At 50.2% G+C, this 22257-nt stretch overlaps 1 protein-coding gene across 1 annotated transcript in view; it reads right to left on the bottom strand.

Moving 5' to 3' along the window:
* ELF5 (E74 like ETS transcription factor 5) overlaps positions 1-22257 on the bottom strand; it is a 164429-nt gene that overhangs the window by 22719 nt on the left and 119453 nt on the right. The window lies entirely within an intron of this gene.

The raw sequence follows: 22257 nt of genomic DNA, 5'->3' as shown, positions 1-22257 counted from the left end.
TACTTAGTGCCGAGAGGGGCGTTACATGGGTGGTACATGAGCGTTCCCATGCAACAACCTATGTCGTTTGACGCAAAACTGTATCTACAAACAATAGCATGCAGGGTTTTGCACCAAACGTTAACGCCATATGAAAGTAGGTGTTAAAAGGAGAAATGTTTTACTTTCTCCTTTCTTTTCTGACTTTGCATACGTGCTACACTGTGCAGCACGCATATAAAGTAGGAAAAGTTTTAAAGTGTGTCTAAGTATAGAATTTTGTACTGGATGGGTACCCTGCCAGTACAAAATCTATGCTAGACTCACGCACACATCCTTTCACTATGGCACAAAGGTGTGTGAGTGGTGCATGGTGGCTGAAATCAGCGCCGGCGCTAGAGAGAGGGGAGGAGAGTGCCATATCTTTGTAGATATGGTGCTTTCCTGCTCCCTCCCTGTCACATAGTCACATAGTTTTCATTGTTGTGCTGGGTTACAGTTTTGTAAATCTGACTGTGTATAGAATGCTTATTCATATCCTTGCTGTGCAACTGTGGAGTCACATACATACCTTTCCAGAGTGACCACCTGCCTCCAAGTAAATAAAGACACTGTTTCCAGTTCTGGACATTCATGTGATAACTCAAATCATATTGGGTGCTGTATTCCTTTTTTGCTTTCATTGCATTAATTAACACATCTGAACAAGTGATTTGTAGATGAAAAATTCAGGACCAGAGAAACTTTCTATGATGACCTGGAGGAAGGTGGTCCCCCTAGTGTTCACAGAAGAATGTAGAAGTGCCTTGGAGGAGGTGAATACCCAGAGAGTTTTGCATAGAACGAGCTTTGAAGAGTTAAGCCTGGGAATGTCAGGCTGCAAGAGTAGCAGAGGTCAGAGAACATTCTTATGTTTCCAGCCCCAGCTACAATGCCGGAGTACCTGGGCTTCCCACCTAGTCAGTTGTGGAAATACAACCCAGGTACAGACAGCAGGGGTGGCTGGTAGCCTTGGAAGGTGGTGGGGCAAGCAAAGTGCCCCACCGCTTCCCAAAAACCTAAATTAAACAACCCCTCCCCCCAAAAGTCAAAAACAACCAACCCCTCCCTCCAACAGCCCAAATAAAAAAAAAACCTCCACCCAAAACCCTTAAAAAAATAACTACCAACTTAATTGCTACACTTAAATGCACAACACATTCCTAATAAATAAAATAAAATAAAATTGTACTTACCAACAAGCTCTACGTCCTCCTCAGAGTTCTTCTGCCCTCTGATGAACCAAAGATGATCCCTAACCAATCCAGACACTTCTCTCATGCTGTTAACTAGCATAAGAGAAGCACCAGGATTGGATGGAGCGGCTTAGCTGAAAACCCCTTCAGGCCCTGGAGGCCTGTGCTTGGTCTCCACCCAGCTCTCTTAAGACAGCAGAGCGCAGAGCTTCAAAGTGTGCATGTCACTTTGGCTGGTGCAAAACAGCCTGCCAAAGTGACATGCGCATGTTGGAGCATACAGTCAAGCCACAGCTCCAGTCCTCTGCTGCAAATCAGCAGTAGAGGACATGCCCCCATTTCTCCTTGTTGGGAGCAGGATGGCAGCTGTGGCGCTCCATGATGAAAAAAAAAATGGCAATGAAATTTCATTGTCATTTTCTTTTCACGTTTAGCGCGCCTCACAGGGGAGAGGGGGCATCACTTCCCTGTCCTAAAGAAGGAACCACCACTGACAGTGAGCAGGAACTTCAAACGAGAGATAGGGATTACCATTCTGGAAGGGGATCCATACTGCACTTCCCTCCCAGTTCTGGATGCTGATTCTCCCTTGTTGTTAGTTGGCATCAGTGCCAGTGAGGGTGCCTACAGGGATCACTGAAGGAGTGGAATGTTTGATTTACTAAACTCAGTGCCAGGGCAAATCCTTTATAAGGCATGTGTAGGTCCTAGACTTGGTTTTCTGTCAGTTGCCTGAAGGGTAGGGGGGACCAGTTGTTACAGGGGAAATGTGAAGTTGTGGATAACTTTGCAAAGTCCATGCTGCAGGTTGGTGGTGCTCCATCCGGTCAGTCATAGCTATGGATTCCATGCAGGCCCTGGGGCAAACTCCAAACAGTGGTGGTCATGGAGGAGTGTGGAGGACAAGCAGCAAAGGATGGTGTGGTGCTTAGACCAGAGGATGTGAGTGGTAAAGGATGGAAGGGATGAACAGGTATGTGAACTTGCAGGTAGTAGTGGTTCATTTTGTCTTCTGCTAGGAATGATAAGGAAGATTTCTTAAGTGAGAGAATTTGGTAATGGTGGGCCTCTGGGGCTCTCTTCCTTAGCTTGTTTGACTCTTTGCTTTGACCCCCAAGAACAGAACCAGAAGAGGAGTCCCAGGCGGGTGATACTACCTCTTGTCCACCGTTTCCAAGGGAGCTCTCCTGATTTCCCATGGGATCTCAGTTTCAGATTACCAGTTCACCATCCCCATAACACAAGTTGCTCCTAAGACTTATTATACTGATTCAGTTCAATTCAGCTTGGAGGGTAAAGCCACTAGGTATTATATTTTTCAAAAATGTTCATGTATCTATCATTTCTTAACGGCGTCTAAAATCTGTGCCCCTACTTCTTTTGGCACAAAGCCTGCTCACAAATGCATCAGTGCAGCATGCCAATGGGTCTCTCAGTGAATACACACACTATCATATCACAGGATCTGTTTCTCTTAGCCACAATGCAACAAGCCATGGGTCATTTCATCCTAGGCCATTGAACAATAAAATACCCACCTTACTCAGGTATCTACATGCCTCCCCAAGTCAGATTTTGCAGTTTATTACTTAGCGTTTTATACAGTAGGGCTATTGCATGCTTGTGTAGAGGGACAGAAAGCAACTCTGTATTCTAGTGGGGAGTCCCCTTTTACCTCCTGCTCACAGAATTCATGATACCTTAGTGCATGGGATATTTGGAGATAGTGGTATCATTGGGAATCTGCCATCCGGTATTCTTTTTGCAGCACCCTAAATGTTTTGAGTTCCCTGGAGCCCCATATGCCACCTAGTTTTGAGATGCCAGCCATATCACATTTGTGGAATACTTCCAGCTTCCCAAGTTCCTTCAATGTTGCTGATACTCTGAGGGGAGTAGGTAGTAGGTACTGTAGGTTAAATCAATCAGTAATTTGTTAAGCGCGCTACTCACCCGGAAGGGTCTTAAGGAGCTGGGGTGAGGGGGTGCTACTGCTCGAAGAGCCAGGTCTTGAGGCGCTCCCTGAAGGTCAGGAGGTCCTGGGTCAGACGTAGGTTGACGGGGAGGGAGCTCCAGGTTTTGGCGGCAAGGTGGGAGAAGGATCTGCCGCCGGTTGTGGTCCGGTGGATGCGGGGGACAGTCGTGAGGGCGAGGTTGGCGGAGGGGAGCTGGCGCACGGGATGTGGAAGATGAGACGCTCATTGAGGTAGGCAGGTCCGGCGTCGTAGAGAGTCTTGTGAGTGTGGATCAGGAGTTTGAAGATGATCCTTTTGTTGATGGGGAGCCAGTGGAGGTCTCTGAGGTGGGCTGAGACGTGTTTGTTGCGTGAGAGGTTGAGGATGAGTCGTGCTGAGGTGTTCTGGATGCGCTGAAGTTTCCTCTGGAGCTTTGACGTTGTTCCCGCGTAGAGAGCGTTGCCGTAATCCAGTCTGCTGCTAACGAGGGCTTGGTTGACCGTTCTTCTGGTTTCAACCGGGATGCATCAGAAGGTCTTGCGAAGCATACGAAGGGTGTTAAAGCATGAGGATGTGATGGCGTTGGCTTGCTGGGTAATAGAGAGCGATGAGTCCAGTATGAAGCCGAGGTTGCGTGCGTGGGTGGTGGACGTTGGGGCAGATCCCAGAGTGGCAGGCCACCAGGAGTCGTCCCATGCTGATCTGTTGGAGCCGAAGATGATGATCTCGGTCTTCTCCGAGTTCATTTTGGGGCGGCTTGCCTCCATACAGTTGGTGATGGCGTGAAGTTTGGTGTGGAGGTTGGTCTTGGCGGTTGCGGGGTCCTTCGTGAGAGAGAGGATGAGCTGGGTGTCGTCCGCTTAGGAGATGATGTTAAGGCCGTGGGATCGGACGATGTTGGTGAGCCGTGCCATGTAGACATTGAAGAGGGTGGGGCTGAGTGAGGATCCCTGGGGGACTCCGCAGATGGTCTAGGTGGCTTTTGACAGGAACAGGGGGAGGCGGACTCTTTGGATTCTGCTAGAGAGGAAGGATGTGAGCCAAGTCAATGCTCTGTGGTGGATTCCGGTGTCATGGAGGCGTGTGCGAAGGGTGTGGTGACAGACGGTGTCGAAGGCTGCGGAAAGGTCAAGGAGGATGAGGGCAACGGTTTCACCTTTGTCGAGCCTGCTCCTAATGTCGTCAGTGCAAGCGATAAGGGCGGTCTCGGTGCTGTGGTTCTTGCGGAAGCCAGACTGGGAGATGTCGAGTAGGCTGTTGTCCTCCAAGAAGCGAGACAGTTGGATGTTGAATATCTTCTCAATGTCCTTCGCAGGGAAGGGGAGTAGGGAGATGGGCCGGTCGTTTTTGAGGTCTTCGGGGTCGGCTTTGGGCTTTTTGAGCAGGGCGTTGACTTCGGCGTGTTTCCAGCTCTCCGGGAAGATGGCGGTCTCGAAGGAGCTGTTGATGATGGTCCGGAGCTGGGGAGTGATGATTTGGCTGGCTTTATTGAAGATGTGGTGAGGGCAGGGGTCGGCGGGAGAACCGGAGCGGATGGTGCTCATGGTCTTGGTGGTTTCCTCATTGTTGGTGGGGGTCCAGGCACTCAGGATGTTGGTGTGGATGGATGCGTCGGGGTCGGCTTTGGCAGTGGTGGTGGTGGGGGACGACGGTGCAAAGCTGCCATGGATGTCTGTGATCTTGCGGTGAAAAAAGGAGGTGAGGTAGTCGCAGAGGTCTTGCGAGTGGGTCGGCAGAGCAGGACTTGGGGTTGGTGAGTTCCTTGATGATGCTGAACAGCTCCTTGCTGTTGTGTGCATTGTTGTCAATTTGTTCTTTGTAGAAAGATCTTTTGGTGGTCCAGATGAGCTGGTGATGTTTGCAGGTGGCGGATTTGAGGGCGGCGTGGTTGCTTTCTGTTTTTTCTTGGCGCCAGATCTTCTCGGCTTTTCGGCATTCCCGTTTGGAGGCCTGAAGGTTTGCGGTGAACCAGGGAGCTTTTTTGTTGATGTGGGTGTTGGTGGTTTCCCTGAGTGGAGTGAGGGTGTTGGTGCAGTTGTTGAGCCATTGCTTGAGGTTGAGGGCGCTGGTGTTGGGGTTGCTGGTGTTGGGTGGTGGGGCGTAGGCAAGGTTGGAGATCAGTTGGTCCTTGGAGATCTTGTTCCACTTGCGTTGAGGGATTCAATGCTGTTGGTGGTGGGCAGTGGGTTTCTGGAAGGAAAAATGGACACAGTGGTGGTCGGTCCAGTGGAGTTCGATGGTGTGGGTGAAGGTGATGTGGCTGCTGGTGGAGAAGATGGCATCGAGTGTGTGGTCGGCTGAGTGGGTGGGCGTGGTGACAAGTTGCTTGAGGCTGAGTTTGACGAGGTTACAATCCCATTAGTTAGGTTGTCTTAATCAACTTTGCTGTGCAGGTTGGCCATCTCATAGATATAGTATATCTGCCACATAATTCCCTTCAAATATTCTTTCACTCCCATTGTAACTGGCTCCCTTTGTGTACTTATTGCCCAGTCATTGATCACTATCAGTTGTGATGCCTAACAGTATTTCTGCAGACTTGGCAAAGCGATTTTGCCCTCGTAGATTCCTCTAGAGAGTATTCCTGCGGAAATGCCAGATAGAGAAGGTTGTCCATGTACAGCTAAATCACATCCTCACAGCCCAATCCAAATTCGGTACTCTAATGAGGATGCCCTAGTGTATTCAGCAGCTAAGGGCTTAATGGCTATGATGAATAACAGAGGGGACATCCATGCCTCATCCAAAGCCCAAATGGAAATAGCTCTCATATGGTTCCATTTGCCTGCTCTCTGACCCTGTAATGTGTATACAGCAACCTTACCCAGGTGACAAAGTTTGGGCTAAAAGTAATTGTAGCCAATATAGTGAGAAGAAAGGGCCATTTGATGGAGTCAAATGCCTTCTCGGCATTCAGGGATATGATTACTTCAGATTCACATAGATATCCAGCCATACCCAAACAGCCATAGAGGCCACACAGGTTATGTCTGATGGAGTGGCAGAGTATGAAACCCGACTTATCTGAGTGTGTATTAGTGTGTTCACTAATGCATTCAGTCAGTTGGATAGTATTTTTGACTTAACGCTTAGTAGGATATTGACCTATATGAGGGACACCCATCTGAGGTTTTTCTTGTATATGTATAAGGATTATATTAGCTAGACATATGTCTGCTGGGAATTGGCCTCATAGATCATCCTCCTTATGTGCTGTGTACACTCTTGAAGCACTGGTCCAGGCGGCATGCCTACACGCAGACAAGTTAGAAGTACAGATCTCCATCCTGCAAATGATTGCCACACTAATTACAAAGATTGATGGCAAACTGGTTGCCTAAACAATATAATCATCAGAGCTCAATACTCAGTTTGAATTGAATTAAAGCAAAATCCATGTTCTTGTGGGCCAATAAAAGAAAAACTGTCATGTCTCCCATCTGTAATGACCTCATTGATTGATGATTTGAAAAGGTCATCCACCCTCCAGGACAACATCAATGACCCGGCCCTCCATCAAAACCTAGGGGTTTTGAATCCTACCAGCAAGACTCTCCGGCCAGCCTCTGAGCAAACAGGCGGACAAAGGCACATCTCAAACAACTTGGGGAGCAGGAACGACAAGTGCAGTCGCATCCCCTGGGGGTCGCCCCAAGAGATAAAGTGCCTCTCTTATTCCTGACAGCGTTTCAAACCAGATCATTCTCGTGCAGAGGGCCTGCAACCAAAAAACAATGATTTAAAGAATAAATCCATGTCATCAGCAGACAGGTTACCCCTGTGTCTAGGAAAAACAAGAAAAGACTGAAGAAATTAAACAAAAATAAGAATAACAGAAGATCAACTCATCCTCCAAAGGCTACGAGAAGAACCCACAGAGACGTCAAAGGATAAAGAGGAAGGCAAACCCAAACAGGAGGGGAACAGTGCTGACTCACGGGGCCCGGGCCAAATGCAACCACTAGAGCATACTGAAATATCAAATGGGCCTGTAATTCCGGGAAAAGACGCTATCAGATTCACGTTAGCCTGACTGATGAAGGGTGATACCCTGAAACCGCTCCCGGGATTCTTTTTTCTGGTCCAGGGAGGACCTGGCCTGGCAGTTCGGGCTGGACTGTTCCCATGGGGGACAGGGTCAAGACTGATTTGCATGTGGCTGAGTCCAAACTGGAATGGCAAGGCAAGCAAATAAACTGATGGATTTAACCCAGATCTGTGACTGGGTGTGAATGTTTGATTTGTTCTGCATTCCTTCCATCATCTGTTGTTTTTGCAATCATAACAAATCTATCAGAAAAAGTGTCTGAATCTCAACTACAACATCCAGCTCAGGCAATGCAGCTGAGGGCAATAAGCTGAGCAAAGATGCCAAACAACGCAGTTAATGCCAACGATTGAAGGCCAGGGATGCCTGGGAAGCACAGGTGAGTCAGCTATCCACCAGCTGCCGCAACCTGTTCCATCAGCAAATATGAGGGACTTAACAGGCAGCAGCGAGAACCGGGGGATGGTAAACCCACAATGGAGTGGGACTTGCCCACAAATGGAGTGATAAGGTGGGCAGGGGAAACCAAAGAAAGCTTGACAAGGAATGCCCATACCCCAAAAGCAGAGAAAATCACTTTTAAAAGTCCAAATTTAGTTAAGGCACTGTGGGAAAGCAAGTGGCAATTTGAACAATGGGGTATGAAACGTATTGAGCCTGCGGCAAGCAAGTACCCTTCATGCTTCTTGGAGCTGGTCACCCATTCAAATAAAGCAGTGGGTCAGGGGGATAACCCAAAAATCAGGAATGCGTTGGCCACTGGTTCACTATTAAAAGGCCCCTCACGGGGAAGCTGTAATAGGGAATAGGTGGACAATAAGGGGGAGAATAATTGGCTGCAATCCCAGATCTCCAGGCTACGAAAAAATATAGAAAAGCTCTCTACATCCAAAAAAAGGAGGCAGAAACAAGGGAATGTATTGATTCACAGCAAATCATAAAATCAAAGGCTTAAAGAAAATTCTGGAGGTGGATTAATAAATCCCTCACCTTAAAGCCTCAGGTGACAGGTGGAAACTGACTGGGAATTTGATGTCTCAAGCTTATATAGGGAACAGGCGGTAGACACCATCACAAATGGAAAAGTCAGTGCAGATCGAGGCAGGACCTCACATCTCCCTTCAAGACCATTAAGTTCTGCGGCTGGTGACTTGACAACAATCAGCCCGGTGCAAGTAATGAAGTCGATTAAAGCAATACATCCAGAGGGTGCCCCTGGTTTAAGTGGCATCCTAGCTGCTGTGTATAAATGGGATCCAAAGAGATGGGCCTCAGTTATGGCCCCCCTGTTCCAACAGTACCTGCTGGGGCCAGTTATCCCCGAGAAATGGAGGGGCTCACTACTTGTATCAGTACACAAAAAAGGACACAGGTCAACCCCCGCACTCCGTGACATAGAAGGGAAGTGCTTTGCTAGCATTTTAAATACGGAGCTCCAAGCTTGGGCTGAGAGCATCAGTGTAATCCTGTCTAGTCAAACAGGCTTTCAAAGGGGAAGTCATATTGAGAAAAATCTCTCCTGTCTGGCCCATCTAAGAGAAGCAACCATGGCCATGAAGGCAAAGGCTCTATATGCAGGCGCAATAGGCTTCCAAACGGCGTTTGACAGCGTTTTGAGATCGAGGTTCTGGGAAAACTGCAGGCCTGGGCAAATCAAACTAATCGATTAATTGCAATTATTGCACTTTATACAGACTGTGAGAAACTAGGGCTGATTGCAGAGGTCCCATAACTTTTTGCCCCCATTTTCCACTTTATGCTGGTGTTTTCCTGACTCTGATGGTGCCCTGGGTACAGCTAACCAGTCCCAGGGCCTGTGCTCTGTGTAAAATGGATATGCAAATTAGGCTAATTATAATTGGCTAAGTTAACCTACCTATAAGTCCCTAGTATATGGTAGGGCATGTAGGTTTAGGGACCACAGCATAGGTGGTGCACACCTAGGTGCATTGCTGAGGTGCCCAGTGTCATTTTAAAAGCAAGCCTGCCTTGCTGGCTGCTTTTAAATTAAAGTTATATGCAAATTCGACTTTGGAATTAAAGGTACTTCCAAAGTCTTAAACTACCTTATTTTTACATATAAGTCACCCCTAAGGTGTGCCCTATGTGCCCCTAGGGCTGGGTGCCATGTAACTATAAGCAGGGACTTTATAAAAATAGATTTATAAGCCCTGGTGAGGTAAAAACAGCCAAATTCGTTTTTCCCTCATTGAAGTAAATGGCCTTCATAGGCTAGAATGGGCAGACTTTATTTTAAATTTTAAAGTCTCCTTAAATGTTACATACCAAGAATTTGGTATCAAATTGATTGTTATAATAAATCCCACAACTTCCAGTTGTTGGATTTAATATAACTAGTGCAGGTAAAAAGTTTAGACTTTACCTAAAAAGTTGCCAATTTCAGCTCTGCATTGTTTTTGCTGCTGTGCTCTGATTGGCCAGCCTGCAGCAGCTTCTGCCAGGCTACTTTAATGAGGTGTGAAGTGGCCTGGCTTCACACAAAGGAATGTGCTTGGGGGAGAGAATCTCCCCTCAGCAGATGGTAAGGCAGGAAGGGGGAGGGCTGCCAAACTGGTCTTCAAAGGCAGAGAAGGACATCTGGAGCACCCAGCAACACCCCCACATCCTGCAACCCCAGACAGCTAGGTGCCCCCTTGATTAGATTAGGAGAGGGCAGGAGAGGGGTGTGTTTATGATTTTTAGCCACACCAGTGGGTGGGCTCAGCCAGATCTCTCCTCCAAAAATCAGATTCATCCATTTTGGATTTTTAGAGACTGTTGCCTTCTGGGATGGATTTTTGTCACACTTCCCAGGAAGTGGTCATCACAGGGGGACGACCCTGTCCCTGATTGGAGAACCAGGGCCCCCCTGCTTTTCACCCAGGAGCAAGGATAAAACTGGCAGACCTGCACCCACGCCTCAGATCCCCTCCAGAATTCAACAAGAAAGGAACTAAAGAAGAAGAAGGACTGCCCTGCTGGACCCCTGGCCTGCACCTGGACCCTGCACTCAGAAGGACTGCATCAGCTGCACACTTGGGCTTCACCACAAGAAGGACTTTGCCTGGCTTCAACTGGTTCAAGGAGGGACTCCCTGTTTGCTACAGGTGAAAAATTGCTAAACCAGAGTCCCCTGCACCAACTCCTGAAGAAAGCGACCAGCTGACCACTGTCCAGTGGCCAAAAAGGAGTTTGCGCCAGGTGCATTCTGGGAGTTGAAGTCCGCACCCCCCAAGGACCATCACAGAACTTCTGGACCCTTGGGTGTGAGCTGTGGACCCCAAAAGAACCTTAAAAGAACATCTGGGTGAAGCCCCAGAAGTTTGGAAAAGATTTGAGAATTTTTGGAAAAAAGCTCCAGAGAGGGACCGACCCGCCGCGGAAATTCTAGCCAGCTTGCCTCAACCGCGACCCGGCCTGACTTCGTGGTTCGTCCCGGTAAAGAAAAACATCCAAAAAAGAGACTAAGTCCGAACGTAAAAAGTTGACCGGGACCTCCCAGCCATCGTATCCGAGAAGGGCTCCATGGACGTCGGATCAAGATCCAGGTTTACCCCGGTCGAAGGATTTTCATCTCGAAAAAACGACTAAGTCCGAAGGTAAAAGTCTCCACCGAGGAAACCCACATCGCGTATCCGGACAAGGGCTCCAGGAGGTCGGATTCAACTGGCAGGTTCGTCCTGGTGAAGAAAAACTTCAAAATAAAGACTAAGTCAGAAGGTAACTTTTTAACCGAGGCCTCCCGCGACCTGTAGCCGAGCAGGGCTCCATCGCGGTCGGCCTGAAAGTTTGACTTTGCCCCGGTCGAGGTGCAACCAGATGACCCGATTGGCGCTTTTTGTTTCTAAGCGCTAGAAAAGTAATAATTCTTTAAAAATTCATATCTCCGGTTCCCCTGAACCGATTTTAAGCGTTTTTGTGTCATTTTAAAGATAAAAATATAAACTATTTTTATAAATTGGTTTTGGATTTTTAAACTGTTTCCTGTGTTTTATTTAATTACTGTTTTGTGATATTTGAATGCTTTACACTTTGTCTCCTAAGTTAAGCCTTGACGCTCGATGCCAAGCTACCAAGGGTAGAGCTGGGATTAATTTACTGAGACCTAACTGTACTTATGTGGAGGTTTGTGGCTTGTTGCTAGGTGTAGGTACCTACCTGCCCTACCAATAACCCATTTTCCAACATAATTGGTGGCAGCGGTGGGATCCTGTACTTGTGTTCAATATCACGTTACAGTTTTAGGTAAAACAAATTAAAAATCCTTTAAATTGTCCTAGTGCAAAAATTGTTTTTAATTTTTAATTTGGATTAATTTCAATTATTGAATTTTTGTAATTTTTCTAAATTCTTGTTTCCAATTTTTGCAAAAAGTTTTTGTTGACACAAAACTAGGGAACCATGGAGCTTGATCTGGCTAGCCTACCCACACTGACAGTAGTCCAGCTTAGGGGGTTGTGTATTGAGAGAGGGTTGCCTGCAAGCACTGATCTCAGGAAGCAAATCCTGATTAAATCCCTGACAGCATGGGCTGAGGCCCAAGGGCTAGGCACAGAGGAAGCTCCAGAGGGGGAAGAAAAAGGGGAAGATGCTAACTCTAACCACTCTGGGGAGGGAAGGCATCTGAGCCTAAGTGAGGATGAGGAAGAACGGTCCTCAGTAAATACAGTCACTAGGGGCAGATCCAAAGCTAGTGGTGGGAAGGGGGTCCTTTCAGGAGGAGAGAACCCATCCATCAGAGAAAGAGAGCTGGAGGCCCAGCTAGCATACATAGCTTTGGAAGCAGAGACGCTGGCCCTAGAAAAGAAAAAGTGGGCATACAAAGAGAAAAGAGATGGAAGCAGCGATAAAGAAGCTGAGGTGTCCATGGGTGGGGGAGTTTGCCCCAGATTACCCAAGGGGGTAGTTCCTGCTTATGTAGAGGGGGATGACATAGATAAGTGGCTAGGGGCCTTTGAGAGGGCACTCCAAATGAGAAGGGTTAGGCCTCAATACTGGGGTTCCCTTTTGTGGGAGTTGGTCCCCAACTCAGGGAGGGATAGGCTTCTGACCTTAAGGGGGGAGGAGGCAGATTCATACCCTAGTATGAAGAGGTGCTTAGCCAAGAAGTTTGGTCTGACCCCAGAGCAATATAGAATGAAGTTCAGGGACACCCAGAAGGTCAGTACCCAGTCTTGGGTTGACTTTGTGGACACCTCACTAAAGGCACTAGAGGGCTGGATTATTGGCAACAAAGTAAATACTTATGAGGGGGTTATACAATCTGATCATGAGAGAGCACATCTTGACCAATTGTATCCAAGAAAGGTTGCGCCAGCATCTAGTGGACTCTAAGCTGACCAACCCTAGAGAGCTAGGGGAGGCAGCTGATGAGTGGTTGAGAACCAGGGTGGTTGTCAAGTCCCAGGGGGGAGACTCCAAGAAGGGGGGCACAGGTCCCCAAAAAACCTAAGGAGGGAGGTGGTAAGCCCACCACAGAGACTCCCTCTGTACCCCAGAACCCTAAGAAGGAGGAGAGTAAATCCCACTCCCACTCTGACAAGCAGAGACAGGGAGACCCAGGGTTAAAAAAACTCTTGGACAGTAGGGCTTGCTTTGACTGTCAGCAGACAGGTCACTTCAGAGGAGATGCAGCCTGTCCAAAGAAGGTGGTTAGCACTGGGCTGTCCAGTGTAGCCATAGAGAAGGATTCCTCAGATGATGAAGTCCTCCTAGCATTGAGCTGGGAGACAGGACCAGATGGTAAGCTGGTGATCCCTGAGGGTGGGAGTAGGCACTTCCACCACATTCAAGTGAATGGGATCCCTACCACTGGCCTGAGAGACACCGGTGCCAGTCACACTATAGTGAGTGACCGGTTAGTGACCCCAGACATGTATGTCCCAGGAAAGACAAAGAAAGTCAGGATAGCCACAGGGGAGGTCACCTCCAAACCTGTAGCCATAGTGCCCCTAGAGAGGGAGGGTATCCTTGACTGGATTAGGGTGGTAGTCAGTGCTGACCTTCCCCTAGATTGTATCCTGGGCAATGACCTCCCAGAGGTGAGTCTGGTCACAGATGGGGTGGTCGCCCAGGGCGCCCCCCCAACCCAAAGTCCTGGGGAGTCAGTCCCTACAGTTAGGAGACAGGGGTCCCCAAGAAAAGGAAAGAAGAAAAGGAAGGGTAGGCCACTCTTAAAGAGAGTTCCAGGGAGCCAAAGGCCTTCTGCCCCAGTAGGGGGGGAGCCCAGAGTTGGCACTGGTGAGGCCCCACCTGACCCCAAGGAAGTCCTGAGAAGTCAGGCAGCTGTCCAGATGCAGGGTGTTGCCCCTGCACTGACAGAAGGGAGAGTGGAAGGAGGGTGTCTGCCACAGGAGGTGGTAGCCCCCCACTCTAGACAGCAAGAGGGGTGCCAGGACCCCAAAGATGCCCCTAAAGCAGCTCAGCCACCTGTCAGTGGAGAGCTTAGGGTGTGGTTCTGGGTACTGGCAGCTGTCAGTAGCCTCTGCTGGGTGCTAGCCTTCCTGGCAGCACTGTACTTGGCCTGGGAGGCAGACCCCAGGGCCAATAGCAAAGTAGGCCCCCTGACCCTATTGGTCATGGTGGGGTTGCTCAAGTGTTGGGTGACCTCTTTGGGTAAGCTAGGTGTTGCCCTAGCAAAGTTAGGAGTAGGGGAGGTGGGCACCTCACTACCCAAGTTGGCAGAGAGAGAGGAGGAAGACCCCCCTAGAGGGAAGTTTCAGTTTGAGTTGGGTCCTTTTACTGTTGGGATGGCTTCACTACCCAGAGGGAGTGACCCTGACAGGAGGATATAAGGCAGAGTAGGCCCTGCAAAGGGACAGCCAGTTTTATTCACTGTCTTCCTCGCCTAACAAGCCAGGAAGACTCTCCCAGGGTTGGGCTGAGTCTCCTGGGCGTGTGGGCTGGGGGGGGATTGTGTGAGAAACTAGGGCTGATTGCAGAGGCCCCATAACTTTTTGCCCCCATTTTCCACTTTATGCTGGTGTTTTCCTGACTCTGATGGTGCCCTGGGTACTGCTAACCAGTCCCAGGGCCTGTGCTCTGTGTAAAATGGATATGCAAATTAGGCTAATTATAATTGGCTAAGTTAACCTACCTATAAGTCCCTAGTATATGGTAGGGCATGTAGGTTTAGGGACCACAGCATAGGTGGTGCACACCTAGGTGCATTGCTGAGGTGCCCAGTGTCATTTTAAAAGCAAGCCTGCCTTGCTGGCTGCTTTTAAATTAAAGTTATATGCAAATTCGACTTTGGAATTAAAGGTACTTCCAAAGTCTTAAACTACCTTATTTTTACATATAAGTCACCCCTAAGGTGTGCCCTATGTGCCCCTAGGGCTGGGTGCCATGTAACTATAAGCAGGGACTTTATAAAAATAGATTTATAAGCCCTGGTGAGGTAAAAACAGCCAAATTCGTTTTTCCCTCATTGAAGTAAATGGCCTTCATAGGCTAGAATGGGCAGACTTTATTTTAAATTTTAAAGTCTCCTTAAATGTTACATACCAAGAATTTGGTATCAAATTGATTGTTATAATAAATCCCACAACTTCCAGTTGTTGGATTTAATATAACTAGTGCAGGTAAAAAGTTTAGACTTTACCTAAAAAGTTGCCAATTTCAGCTCTGCATTGTTTTTGCTGCTGTGCTCTGATTGGCCAGCCTGCAGCAGCTTCTGCCAGGCTACTTTAATGAGGTGTGAAGTGGCCTGGCTTCACACAAAGGAATGTGCTTGGGGGAGAGAATCTCCCCTCAGCAGATGGTGAGGCAGGAAGGGGGAGGGCTGCCAAACTGGTCTTCAAAGGCAGAGAAGGACATCTGGAGCACCCAGCAACACCCCCACATCCTGCAACCCCAGACAGCTAGGTGCCCCCTTGATTAGATTAGGAGAGGGCAGGAGAGGGGTGTGTTTATGATTTTTAGCCACACCAGTGGGTGGGCTCAGCCAGATCTCTCCTCCAAAAATCAGATTCATCCATTTTGGATTTTTAGAGACTGTTGCCTTCTGGGATGGATTTTTGCCACACTTCCCAGGAAGTGGTCATCACAGGGGGACGACCCTGTCCCTGATTGGAGAACCAGGGCCCCCCTGCTTTTCACCCAGGAGCAAGGATAAAACTGGCAGACCTGCACCCACGCCTCAGATCCCCTCCAGAATTCAACAAGAAAGGAACTAAAGAAGAAGAAGGACTGCCCTGCTGGACCCCTGGCCTGCACCTGGACCCTGCACTCAGAAGGACTGCACCAGCTGCACACTTGGGCTTCACCACAAGAAGGACTTTGCCTGGCTTCAACTGGTTCAAGGAGGGACTCCCTGTTTGCTACAGGTGAAAAATTGCTAAACCAGAGTCCCCTGCACCAACTCCTGAAGAAAGCGACCAGCTGACCACTGTCCAGTGGCCAAAAAGGAGTTTGCGCCAGGTGCATTCTGGGAGTTGAAGTCCGCACCCCCCAAGGACCATCACAGAACTTCTGGACCCTTGGGGTGAGCTGTGGACCCCAAAAGAACCTTAAAAGAACATCTGGGTGAAGCCCCAGAAGTTTGGAAAAGATTTGAGAATTTTTGGAAAAAAGCTCCAGAGAGGGACCGACCCGCCGCGGAAATTCTAGCCGGCTTGCCTCAACCGCGACCCGGCCTGACTTCGTGGTTCGTCCCGGTAAAGAAAAACATCCAAAAAAGAGACTAAGTCCGAACGTAAAAAGTTGACCGGGACCTCCCAGCCGTCGTATCCGAGAAGGGCTCCATGGACGTCGGATCAAGATCCAGGTTTACCCCGGTCGAAGGATTTTCATCTCGAAAAAACGACTAAGTCCGAAGGTAAAAGTCTCCACCGAGGAAACCCACATCGCGTATCCGGACAAGGGCTCCAGGAGGTCGGATTCAACTGGCAGGTTCGTCCCGGTGAAGAAAAACTTCAAAATAAAGACTAAGTCAGAAGGTAACTTTTTAACTGAGGCCTCCCGCGACCTGTAGCCGAGCAGGGCTCCATCGCGGTCGGCCTGAAAGTTTGACTTTGCCCCGGTCGAGGTGCAACCAGATGACCCGATTGGCGCTTTTTGTTTCTAAGCGCTAGAAAAGTAATAATTCTTTAAAAATTCATATCTCCGGTTCCCCTGAACCGATTTTAATCGTTTTTGTGTCATTTTAAAGATAAAAATATAAACTATTTTTATAAATTGGTTTTGGATTTTTAAACTGTTTCCTGTGTTTTATTTAATTACTGTTTTGTGATATTTGAATGCTTTACACTTTGTCTCCTAAGTTAAGCCTTGACGCTCGATGCCAAGCTACCAAGGGTAGAGCTGGGATTAATTTACTGAGACCTAACTGTACTTATGTGGAGGTTTGTGGCTTGTTGCTAGGTGTAGGTACCTACCTGCCCTACCAATAACCCATTTTCCAACACAGACACATGGGTAAAAATAAAGGTCAGCCCCAGGTGAACCACCGCAGCAAAAATCAGGACTGACGATGGCCTAAAACAAGGATGCATATTGGCACTGTTATAATTTAATTGGTATCTGGCAGACCTGCCAGTCCGTCTAGAAAGGTTGAGGGCATCCCCCCCCAAAAAAGGGCGGCACCAGAATACAATAGTTCCAATATGCATATAATACTGTGCTCCTGGATCAGGCGCCTATAGGTCTGCAGCGCCTCTTTGATGCACTTGCGGTCTATTGCCGAAAAAAGAGCCTAAAAATAAACATCACAAAAACAAAAGTCTTGGTCATCTCATCAAAACTGAAGCAGTGTGGGGCATGGTTTATTGAGGGGTGCCTTGTGGAAGTTCAATGGCGGCAAACCATTGGAGGTACATACCGCAGCGCCAAAATACACACACACATACAAAACAACACCATATTGGTCAATTTAAACTACACACAACTGACATACATACACACACCACACCCACACACCCACACCACTATACAACACACATCCACATTACCCACAACCCTTTACGACTACAAACCATTGCCACCAGAGAGAGATACAGCAAGAGCACCCACACAACCAGAGCCACATAACACCATCACGTGTACACCATCCATGCATCTCACATCACACACCCCAACACATCACCCCACACACCCTCACCCACACAACTCACACTACACCCACGGCACCACAATGACACCCCAGGTTCTCTGAGGAGGAGCTAATGGTCATGGTGGAGGAAATCATCTGGGTAGAGCCACAGCTATTCGGAGCACAGGTGCAACAGACATCCATTGCTAGGAAGATGGAGCTATGGCGGAGGATCGTGGACAGGGTCAACCTGGGGGAAAACGATGTAGCTGCACATGTGTTTAATCAGGGCAGACAACACTCTGGTCAGCACTATTGAGAACATTGGCTGAGACATTCCTGCTGCCAAGCCCACTGTCACTTGGAAGGAGCCAGTTGCCAGGAAATGGAGCACTGATAGCACTTGAACAAGAGGGGGGATCCCAGTGGGGTGACGGATAGCAGAGATTAGGTCAGGCTCCAATTGGGCACACAGCTCTGTGATTGTGGCCCTGTCAAGTCTATAGGTGAGGATGATGTGCCTGCCCTCCATTGTTGCCAAGTCCACCAGGGGTCTGTACATGGGGGGATGTCTCCATCTCCTATTCATCCGCAGCAGTTGCAAACTATGGGGTAAAATTGGTTAACATTGGGCCCTATGGGGTACAGTGGCCAATGGTGATGTACGCCGTCGGTGACGGTATGCACCGCCGCAGACGTCACTGCCATTTTCTATCTAATTCCTCACTTGCTACCTGACCTTTAACAGGAGAGAACCTACACTGCATGTGCTACTGTGATCTGTGTCTGGAACTGACCATGGCTCGTGTGACTGGGGAAAGGGCCACTTCCTTTACCTCAGCGGAGTCAGAGCGACTGGTGGATGGGGTCCTACCCCAGTACGAATGCTGTATGGGCCTCCAGACCAACAGGTGAGTACACCTTGAGTACGATGCATGGTGCATGACTGCATGGAGTGCTGTGTGTGAAGGCCTCATGTAGTGGGTGGGTTGTGGATGGGCCCTGGGCAGCTTGCAGCATGTATGGTCGGCCATGTCTGTGCTAATGGGGATGGGAAGGGGCATGGTGGGCCATGAGTGTAACAGGCAGGATGGTCTGACTAATACCTTTCCCTGTGTCTATTTCCCTGCAGGTCAGCGCCCATCAAAGGAAGGGCATATGGCCAAGGACGTGCGGACCCTATTGGTCTACGGCAGGCGAAGCACCCACTGTCGGAAACAGTGGGAGGACCTGAGACACTGGGCACGGAAGACCACGGAGGCCCATCTGGGGATGGCCTCCCAACGAGGGAGGGGTGCCCGTCGAACCCTGACCCCCCTGATGGCCCGCATACTGGTGGTGGCCTATCCGGAGCTGGATGGGTGCTTGGGGGCATCACAGCAGCCACAAGGGGGTAGGTACAATGCCCCAATATACAACTTGCGCCTGGTGGGGTAGTATCCGGGTGGGGGGTGTGGGTCCTGTGGGTGCCCCTAGGCCAGTCCTGGCATTGCAGGGTTGGTCCCATGTTGGGCAAGGTTGTGATGTGAAAGTCCTCCAACCAAGCTAGTAGGCATCCACTGCTGGGCAGGGTTGTGTGGCTCTCAGGTATGCTGCAATTGGTGTTAGGTGTCCCTATTCATGGCCAGGTGACTAGCATTGTGACTGGTAGTGCATTGCCTAGTGCGTAGAGCTGTTCCCTGTGTGTGAGTGTGTCATGTACGCCAACGGTGGTGTTGTTGGCGCCCTTGACCAAGTGCATCCTTTGTCTCTCCCCCCCACGCTTTTTGTTTTGTTACCCTGTCCTTATGTGCATTAGCATCATCTGGCGGAGGAGCTGAGACACCGGCGACAGAGGGAGCTGCATCCCACAGGACCCGGGAGCCCGAATCCACTGACAGTGAGGGCACCAGTGGGATGGAGGGCGAGGGGAGCACCACGGCGGAGACAGGAGGGGACAGTTCGGACATGGATACCTCCTCCGATGGGAGGTCCCTGGTGATGGCGAACACTTCTGGAACTACCCCAGCTACAGGTAGATACGCCACCCCCGTACCAGCACCGCCCTCCCAGCAGCCCCTCAGTCAGTTTCCAGTGCCCGCTCACCCAGGAGGGTGGGCATCTCCTTCGCCCCAGGCACTTCCGGCCCTGCCCCAGTTAGCCCTGTTGCCCTGAGTGAGGAGACTATTGACCTCCTGCGATCCATCTCTGTTGGGCAGTCAACCATTGTGAATGTCATCCAGGGGCTGGCAGCCCAAATGCAACAGACAAATGCATTTCTGGAGGGCATTCACACAGGCTTGGCGGCCAAACATAGATCAATCCAGGCTCTGGCCTCCTCTCTGATGGCAGCTATTATCCCTGTTGTCACCCTCCCCCCTCAAACTTCCTCTTCCCCATCCCATTCCCCTCAACCCCAATATATCCCAAGCATACAGTCAGACCAGCATGCATCCAGGTCAACACACAAGAGTGGACATGGCAAACACAAGCACCACACTTCATCCCACAGGCACTCACACAAACACCATCCAGAAGCAGACATACCAATATTCACTGCTTCCACTGTGGCCCCCTCCTCCTCATCGTCCACCTCCCTCCCAGTTTCATCTCCACTCACACCTGCATGCACTACATCCTCATCCGCTACCCCCATCACCAGCACACTTAACAGCAAACGCCCCTCACTGGCAGTCACCACCCCCACTTCCATGCACACGTCCCCTGTGTCCTCTCCCACTGTGTCTGTGCCCCCTCCTCCCAAAGTACACAAACGCAAGCACTCAGACACCCAACAGCCATCCACCTCACAACAGCATCCAGCCCATGCACCCGCACCCAAACACAGCAGACAGACACCTCCTACCACCACTCCCTCTTCCTCCACTCCCAAACCATCTCCCTCTTCCCACCCCAATGTCCCTAAGAAGCTATTCCTCTCCACCATTGACCTCTTCCCTACCCCCCCACCGCTCACTTCAGGCCAGAGCGGTCAAAACCCAGCCAAGCACCTCAGCCACCCAGTCCATGGGCACAGTAGTGCTCCCAACTACTCCAGGTGGGAGAGGATCCTGGGCACCAGCCAGGCAGATGGACAGGGTGCCAGACCCAAGTGCATTGTGGAATGGCAAGGAGTCAGCCCCAGATGCAGGACGGAAGGGCAAGGAGGCAGCACCAGCTGCAGGAAGGAGGGGCAAGGAGCCAGCACCAGCTGCAGGATAGAAGGGCAAGGAGGCAGCCCCAGATGCAGGAAGGAGGGGCAAGGAGGCAGCACCTTCTGCAGGAAGGAGGGGCAAGGGGCCGGCAACATCAGGCAGTAGAGACAAGGGGCCTGGTGCAGGGACTCAGTCTGAATCCCCACCACCAACCATGGTAGTGCAGCCGTCCGAGGCTGCAGGGGATGGGCTGGAGCCTCCCCCCACCACTGCCAGCACCGCCACCTGCACCGCCACCAGCACCGCCACCAGCACCACTGCCAGCAGGAGCAGCCCCAGTGGGCATCATTCCGAGGCTGCAGAAGGTGGGCTGGAGCCTCCCCTCACCACTGCCAGCTCTACCAGCAGCACCACCACTACCACCACTGAGCAGCCGTCACCGCCGGGGGACAGTGTGTAGTCCTGCCTCCATGGGCTGTTGTATGGCCTGGCCCCAGCAAATCCTGTGGGTCTGACACCCAGGTGAGAGACTGTGATCTTGCACTCCGAAAGATCGGCATCACAGAGCACAATGCCCACTCCAGAACCAGTGGAGAAGCCATCCACTCACCCCATCCTACAAAGGATGAAGATAACTGGGCACAATGCCCCCTCTAGAACCAGCGGAGAAGCCATCCACTCACCCCATCCTCCCCAGGAGGAAGCTCACTGGACACAGTGCCCCCTCCAGAACCAGTGGAAAACCCATCCATTCACCCCATCCTCCACAGGATGAAGCTCACTGGGCACAATGCCCCCTCCAGAACCAGTGGAGAAGCCACTCACTCACCCCATCCTCCACAGGATGAAGATAACTGGGCACAATGCCCCCTCCAGAACCAGTGGAGAAGCCATCCACTTGAGAGACTGTGGCCGTGCACACCCCAGGAACAAGCACAGGGCATGTTGCCCCCTCCAGAGGCAGTGGGCAAGTCACCCACTTGAGAGACTGTGGCCTTGCACTCCCCAGGACCAAGCACAGGGCATGTTGCCCCCTCCAGAGGCAGTGGGCAAGTCACCCACTTGAGAGACTGTGGCCTTGCACTCCTGCAGGACCAAGCACAGGGCATGTTGTCCCCTCCGGAGCCAGTGGGCAAGTCACCCACTTGAGAGACTGTGGCCTTTCACTCCCCAGGACACAGTAATGTGCATGTAGCCCCCTCCAGGACCAGTGGCGTTCTACCATCTTCCAGCTGAGTTGCCCCCCCCCCCATTCCCTGTCCCCCTGAGGTGCCTGGCTATTTTCAACCTGATGCCCCTGCAGTGTTCTCGCCGTGTTGTTGCAGGAGTGAGGTGGGGCCTTGGACTATTTGATGTGGCCCTGTGGCCCATGGACATTGAGGTTTGGGCAGTGTCCCTACATTTGTAAATATGTATATACTTGTTAATTTGGATGCACGTATCTATAGTATTTTATCTTATTACACTAACTTTAATCAATTCCTGTGGTCCTTGCATTATTTCTGAGGGGTACGGGGTGATTATGTAATGTTATTGCATCTGCTTGTGTGTATGATGTTGGGGGTGGGGGTGTTGCATGTGTGTGTCACTCTTTTTTTCCTCCCCCCTACCATATGTGCTAGAAGGCAGTACATCCCGTGGTCGTCTTCACCGGCTTTGGTGTTCGTAGTGGAGCAGAAGGTAGAAGAGCATGGGGAAGACATGCAACTCGGGCTCCATGGCGGCGTGGTTCTTCCTTGAGTGTTCAGAGGTGAGTCGCTTCCCTTCTGTGCAGTGTTTCTGCCAGGCTTTTGATGTCGTTCCGGAAAAGGTGGCAGATTGGGGTCTCATAATACAGTGGGCGGAACATTGTCTTCCACCTGGCTGTAGGCGGTTA

The sequence above is a fragment of the Pleurodeles waltl genome, chromosome 3_1 (assembly GCF_031143425.1).
Source record: "Pleurodeles waltl isolate 20211129_DDA chromosome 3_1, aPleWal1.hap1.20221129, whole genome shotgun sequence".
In the NCBI taxonomy this organism is placed as follows: domain Eukaryota; kingdom Metazoa; phylum Chordata; class Amphibia; order Caudata; family Salamandridae; genus Pleurodeles; species Pleurodeles waltl.
Note: the sequence above shows the minus strand (reverse complement) of the source record. Positions and strands in the feature narration are given on the sequence as shown.